The sequence below is a fragment of the Jaculus jaculus genome, chromosome 1 (assembly GCF_020740685.1).
Source record: "Jaculus jaculus isolate mJacJac1 chromosome 1, mJacJac1.mat.Y.cur, whole genome shotgun sequence".
Lineage (NCBI taxonomy): Eukaryota > Metazoa > Chordata > Mammalia > Rodentia > Dipodidae > Jaculus > Jaculus jaculus.
In genome coordinates, this window is record NC_059102.1 from 117,592,206 (window position 1) to 117,599,268 (window position 7,063).

A 7,063-nucleotide genomic window follows, 5' to 3' on the forward strand; every position below is an offset into this window, starting at 1 on the left:
TAGCCAGGGCTGCAGAGGTAGCTCAGCAGTTAAGATGCTTGTCTATAAAGCCTAACAACCCAGGTTTGATTCCCCAGCACCCACGTTAAGCCAGATGCACAAAGTGGCAGCAGCTGGGGGCCCTGTCACTCTCATTCTCTGAATGTCTCTCTTCTATCTCTCTCTATTTGCAAATAAATGAATATATACTTTTTTTAAAAAATTCTTTAGCCAGTATTCTTTTCCCATCTGTCCTATGGAGAAGAAAGCAAGGGGTATGATATGTTAGGCAATCCTCTCCATTAGTTATGACTTCTGCCAGCCTTCCTTTATCACATTCTGTCTATACTTCCTGTTTGACAAATACAAAGTGACCCCAGGAGTCACCCTTCTGACAATGGCTTCTTCTCTCCTCTCCAAAAGGGCTCCACGACACAGAAGCCTGGTGAAGGCTGATGGCCACATCTGAATGGATTGATTTAAGGCCAAGAACCCTTGGACATATTGTTCCACAGATCAGTGCCTGGCTACAAAGACAATATTGAATATATGTCGCTATGAAACACAGAGAAAATGGAAGCCTATGGCTTCTCTTTGCTTGCTAGCTCACACCAGAAAGCCACCTGTGGGTTAGCCCATAGACTGGAATGTAAACACATAGGCTGTTTCTAAGAAATGAGCCAATAAAACTGAGCATCCTTGTGTGGCAAAGTTTCTCCAGAGAAAAGGAGTAAAGGACAAAGGAGCTACCTCTCTTCTGCTTTGAATGTCCCCATCCAAGCCCATGCTGCAATATTCTGTGGTGATTGAATGAAGAGGTGGGATCTTCACAAAAGGGAATAGGTCATTATTGTGGAGGTGGGCTGGTTCTAAAAGCAGTATTCCTTTTCTCTTCCACACACTCTCACCATGTGATAACTTTTGCCCTGTTTTGATCAAAAAGAAGGGACCTCACTGTCCATGGCCCCACATCTCAGACCTCCAAGACTCCAGGTCTGTAAGCCAAATCGGCTTTCTTCTGTTTGTAAGTTCTCCAAGTCTGTGGTATTCTGTCATAGCAACAGATAATAGGCTGGGAACCCTGCTGTGCAGGCACATATTATTACAATGACGGTGCAGCAAGACACATATGTTAATACTATGCTACAGGCCTTCAAGTGGCCTGGCCAGCTCAGCCAGTTGTCACATTCCTGGACGGTGAGCTATCCAATCAAATCCATCCACAATATCCTCCCTGGGTGGCTGCTGAAACACGTGATGTTCCTTGACCCATGTGGAACTCCTTTAACAGTATGTACAAGTTTATCCCAGTCGCCCACCCACTAGCTGCAAGGTAGAAAGCACCTGGATTCAGTGTAATATACAGTGATGTTATCCAGACACCCTTGATAACCCTCTCAATATGCTCATTGATAAATCCCAGGGTGTTGTGTTTTAGCAACAGAAAGATTTGTGGGTATTATTTTTTCATTCTTTCACTCACTCCCTGCTCAACTCTTGATACATCTCTGCTGACATGATGTGTATCAAGAGTTCCTGAAGGGAGAGACCCTGCCTCCTATACATTCCTTTCTCTCGTCTTCCTTCTTGCCCAGCTTGGGAGCCTTGACTCTGCCTTCCAGTCCTGGCATAGTTCCTGCTCTTGAGAATATTTCATAGATGATTGTCATTTCCCTCACATTTCAGCACTTCCTCAAAATCTTGGCTTTGACTCACTTCCTGTACTCTTCATGACTCCTTCCCCTTTTATTTTAACACTGTGAACTGTTCTTCCCCACCACCCAAACCCCACCCCCAGATTTGTACTGCTAAGGACCCAAGCCTAGCCATGAATGGTAGGATTAAGATGCAAGGACCCCAAGAACCTCAGGGGACCTAGAGGAAGCAAGGTCTGGCCATTATAAATGTCACCACATAGCTGAAACTTCATCTTAGGGCAGTGTGCATTCAAATTGCAGGAGTGGAAGGAACTTGAAAGTTCACCCACGTCTCCACCTCTGATTGCACCAAAATATTAGCCATTAAGGAAAGATTAGAATTCCATGGTATCCTCTGTGGTCTCTGAAGTGGATTCCACCGTTTCTCTTCATAATGCATTCCAGCGGCTCATCGCACTTGGAGATTTTCCTCGTGCTGAACCGAAATCCTGCTGGAAGCAATTTAAGCCATTCCCCTTTGGCCTGTCTTTGTGTGGAAAAGAGGAGAGCTCTTTGCCCCTGCCCCTGCCCCTGCCGCGTCCCTTCGCAGATGCCTTGGGCCCAACAGGCACTTCATTTACTGATTAAAGTGAGAGCCAGGCAGGGCCTGGGAGAGCAGTAGATGATGGAGAGAGAGGGGACTCAGAGCCATGCTTGCCTTCCCCTGGCTAGTCACCCTTTCAGAAGAGGCAACGAGAGCTCTAGGCCTTGGGCTTAACCCAGCTCTCACTTCTCATTTTCCTCCGTTAAGCCTTAGTCCCCTTTCACCACCTTGTGACCTACTTTCATCTCAAGCCACTTTCTCCCCTTGAAGCATGCAGTTAACACACTGCCCGGTCCAGGGTGATTCAGCTGAGCTGTTCTGACCTTTTCCTTCATCTCCTGGTAACATGAATGAAGGAAGAAAGGTTTTCTGCTGGCCAGACCTGCTTTGCTTTCCTGGCAAAAGGATGCTAAGAGACAAAGTGTATTCTTCTACCCAAGACAGTAAATAAATAAAAGAATGTGGCGGGTGTGTAGGGTGTTTGGAACATTTCATGTCTGTAATTGTGTGCTGTGAGCTTGGAGCCATCATAAAAAGACCAGTCTTTGAAAATCAAGGTGTTATTATTTGGGGTCTTGTTGCCAGTCCAGTTTTTTTTTAATTTTTCGAGGTCTGTATGGAGGCCCCCAACATCCTGGGGCATCTGATGATGAGTAGCTGGCGAGCAATTGAATGTGTTTCAGCTGGTAACATCAATTTGCAAAATATGCTCCTTTCCTTTTTTCCCACCTGCTTTGCTTCCTGGACTAAGTGGAATACAGCCCACCACGTGCCACTGAAAGCCAAGACATGAAATCAGTGTTATACCCTCTTTCCTGGAAGTTTCTTTTGCATGATTTCATTTTCAAAATTCTCTTGCTTTCTTCATTTTCCTTTCCTTTTTCTCTCCCCCCCCCCCACCAACCCGCCCCCCACTCTGGCATCTGTGTATACACAGTTTAGAGATTGGGAACATTTGGGTAGTTTTCCAGCTGCTTATGCACAAGTATAATTGAGTCATTTATTTTTAGTGATGTCAAGACTTTGAGAACAGAAATAAGAGGAACATTACACAGTGACTAACTGAAATGTAAGAGAGTCCTCATTTGGAGGATGAAGATACAGTGGATGTGATTATTTTCAAATTGGAGGCTCTTCACTCCTCATTTCCAAACCAGATTTAGAACTTTGTTTTCAGCTGGTGGGGTCTCTGGTCTTAAGAAAAATAGTTTCGAGCCCTTCCCAGGATTAATGGCTGGATGGTATCTCCTTGTTTTCTTTCCCTTTAAATGGGAGACCTGCTAGGATTACTTCCCAAATGAAAAAGATGAGGCTTAAATCAAAAGACCTGTGGGACATCCTGAGACAGATTTTCATAGGAAAATGTCACTGGCACATCATCTGTCACTTAAAACAATTAAAGAGATATGATGGCCTATGTACTTGATGACCACCATATTGAGTCACATCTTTTTCTATGTACCCAGTTTAGAGTATGAAGTAAACAAACCTAGAATAGGACAATACCTTTGTTCTTTCCAAACATATCACAAAGTGTTTATGGTATTGACATGGGGATTCATTAAGATTTGTTTTATACTCCCATATTCAGACCTTCCAAAAAACTATAAGGTAGCTATTAAATCTTGGCATCATATAACAGAGGATATTAGGATATTTGAAAATAAAATTCTAGTTAACAAACTAATGAGTATTAATTAAGTACATATGATACTCTAGGCACTATTCCAAATATTGTACTTATCAGGGAGTAGCATTGTCATACCAGATTAGAGAAAAGAAAAGCGATGAACAATGACATTGAGTAATTTACACAAAGATACACCAGGTATTATTCAATAAACCCTGAGGGTCTCTCATGACTTCATTTAAAATCACTGTACTATACTCCTTTTGCAGCAATGAAAAAGCAAACAGAAAAAGGAAACAACATATACAAGGCAGATGGAAAAGAGGTATTGTTCTTTATACATCCGTTCTCTATACATCCTCTTGCAAAACAATAAGTAAACAAGACAAGACCAGACAGATCACACATAGAAACCACAAAACAACCTATAAAGTTTTTAACCTACATTTGAACAATGATATATTCATTTTCTATCAGAAGAACCAAATTATAAGAAAAAAATTGCCACTCAATTTTAACAATGGCATGAGGAAATAGCTCCTCTAAACCACTTGGCATGATGTACAAATTATTGCAACGTTTATGGAAAGTAAATTTTCAGCATGCCACGAAAGTTTAGTGATTCCATTTCTATATATTTATTCTAAGTAAGCAGTCAAAAGTGACCATAAATATTCACATATGGGAATAGCAAGTATCGCATTATTTAAAATGATGATGTAACTTTTTTTCTTATTTTATTTATTTTTAGTTAGCACTCAAATTACAGGGTCTCAACATGCCATTTTCATACCTATAATAATGATATAACCTTAAATACTAACATCATTCTCCTTACATTAGAGATCCCTACACATGCATGTTTACTGGAGCACTACTTTCAATATCTGAGTTACTGAATTAATCCATCAACTGATGAAGGGATAAATAAAATGCAGTATATAGAGTGAACTATTCTTCAGACATAAAGAAAAACGAAATTTTATCCTCTGCAGGAAAATGAATGGAATTGGTAACCATCATGTTAAGAGAAAAAGAAAGTAAGCCATACTCAAAGACAAATATAATCTTTTTTTCTCATATATGGAACAAAAAAAAACCATGAAACTAGAAGATGTACTGTTGGGGAAGAGAAAAGAGACCATTGGTTCAGGGAGAGAACATAAGAGAGAATAATAGGGGATTAACATGAACAAAGTATATTGTGTATATTTTTTGAAATATCACAATTATATAAAATATATTTTATATATAATATATATTTATATATATAATATAGCCATTAGTTTTCATAATTAACAGGTGCTCATTTAAAATAGATTAAACTAACTGAGATCTACAAGCAGAGAAAATAACAAATTAGTAAACTAAGCTTCAGTTTATATTTCAATCCTCACCCTAATTTCCCTTCAAACCATACAACATTTTTGTCTTTTCAATCCTCAAATGCCTAACTCTATTAAAACTTTTGAATTTATTAAATGAAAGTAAAAAGTAAATAAAATTAAGAGATGTAGAAAATGTTGATAATTTATCAATAAATGAAAGATGATGCTTACCTGGCATGGGAGATACCATGATCACGAAGGTGGTTTTCGCAGGGTGAGGCTTATCCACTGCACTCTGGATGTGTTGACCCCTGCAATTTCCCCACACAAGAGAAACTCAGTTGCATAATTTATGGTAATGGGACTGCATCATGCTCATAAAAATAAATAAATGAAAGCTGAACTTGCATGATACTATGTACAATATTTTAAAATAAAAAGTAAATGCTGAAGAGGTAACAGCAGAGAAAAACTTAGAAAGGCATTTTTACAGGAAGAACAGTGAACAGTGTAAGGTAGTGAGGAAGTGATTTCCCTGAAATATGCAGTGCCTTAAAATCCACGGATACTGCTCAAAGGACCCTGAGGGGAATTCTTGGGTGTTCTCAGTGAACAACCTTGTAGGCATGCCAAAAAAATAAAAAAAGAAAACTGTAATATGATGAACATTATAAGACTTTGGGCCTCCCAGAATTCTCAAGTAAAATGGAAAAATAGAGCTGGCCACAGATTAAAGTGAAGAAGTTATGATTTAAGGGAATTTGTGCCAATTATTCTCCTTGTGATATCATCCTCCATAAGTCTTACTACAAAGATCGGAAACCCATGAGTGATAACATTTTCAAACTTGAAAGGTCTTTTAGTTTCTCTTATCTGGAGACAATTAACTTGGAGGAGACATGAATAGCTTTGGGAATCTAGTAACAGCTTGGAGTTTCTCCCCAAAAACATATACGTAAGCACCACATTTGGCATAAAACCAAGAGTTCAAGACTGCCTTCCCATGTATCCCTAAATCCCTAGAAGGACACTAGAGTCAGCTCAATCATGCTTTCCTGAAAGGACTTGAGAACCAGGCGTAACTTTCCACCTAATTCAACAATATTTTTTACTTTATAAAATGTAATGTTTTGTGCTTTTCCACCAGTGAACCAACTCACCCAGTATTACAAGGCAAATTCAGTGGAAGATCAGGAGTAGAAATTACATCTTCTCATAATGCCCAGTAGAAGGTGAAGAAATCTTAAGCCTTAAACCATAGGCTCTGGCTTGTGACTCAAGAACCAGATCTGTGTCAACCCCCACAGCAAGCAGAGGGCCTGGGTGATAAGCGCCCCTTAAAAAAAAACTTCAGGCCTTTTCCAAGCACTTGATTATCCAACAGAGCTAAAAGTCAAGAGCCTTTTGCTAAAGACACCGCAGGCTGTCATCTCAGAACACCAAGAGACCCTGTGGGAATGAAAGGAAAGCCAGTCCTCACTTGGCAAACCCTGGTGGTGCTAGAAAGTGCTATGGGAGCTACTGGGTGATCATGGCCAACAACAGTATGAATAAGCAAGCCACACAACCCGCCAGCTATTCAAGAAGTACGCTTATGCAATAGTGGCACACAGCCTTTGTGGGTAACCCACTGCCCTCTGATTGGACATGAGGCCCACTCAGTGGGAGGAGAACTTATAACTGGTACTGGAAACTGGGCCAACACCTCATTTTTGTGAAAATTACAACACAGGAAGAGAAGCCCCCAGTGTTATCTATACAAGTCAACTGTAGCCGCATCAAAAGGTCTCTCAAGTTCCTAGGCATAGCCCCTATTGCAGTCCAGTTTACATTTCTGGCAGAAATCACCCAACCAAGAGCAGCTTGTGGAGAAAAAGGGTTTATT

At 40.3% G+C, this 7,063-nt stretch overlaps 1 non-coding gene across 1 annotated transcript; it reads left to right on the plus strand.

Annotated features, from left to right (window-relative positions):
• The first annotated feature begins 5,401 nt into the window (after positions 1–5,401).
• On the plus strand, positions 5,402–5,558 carry LOC123457983. The gene has a single exon (XR_006635325.1). It is a non-coding gene; the product is annotated as a U1 spliceosomal RNA (small nuclear RNA).
• Positions 5,559–7,063: the final 1,505 nt, after the last annotated feature.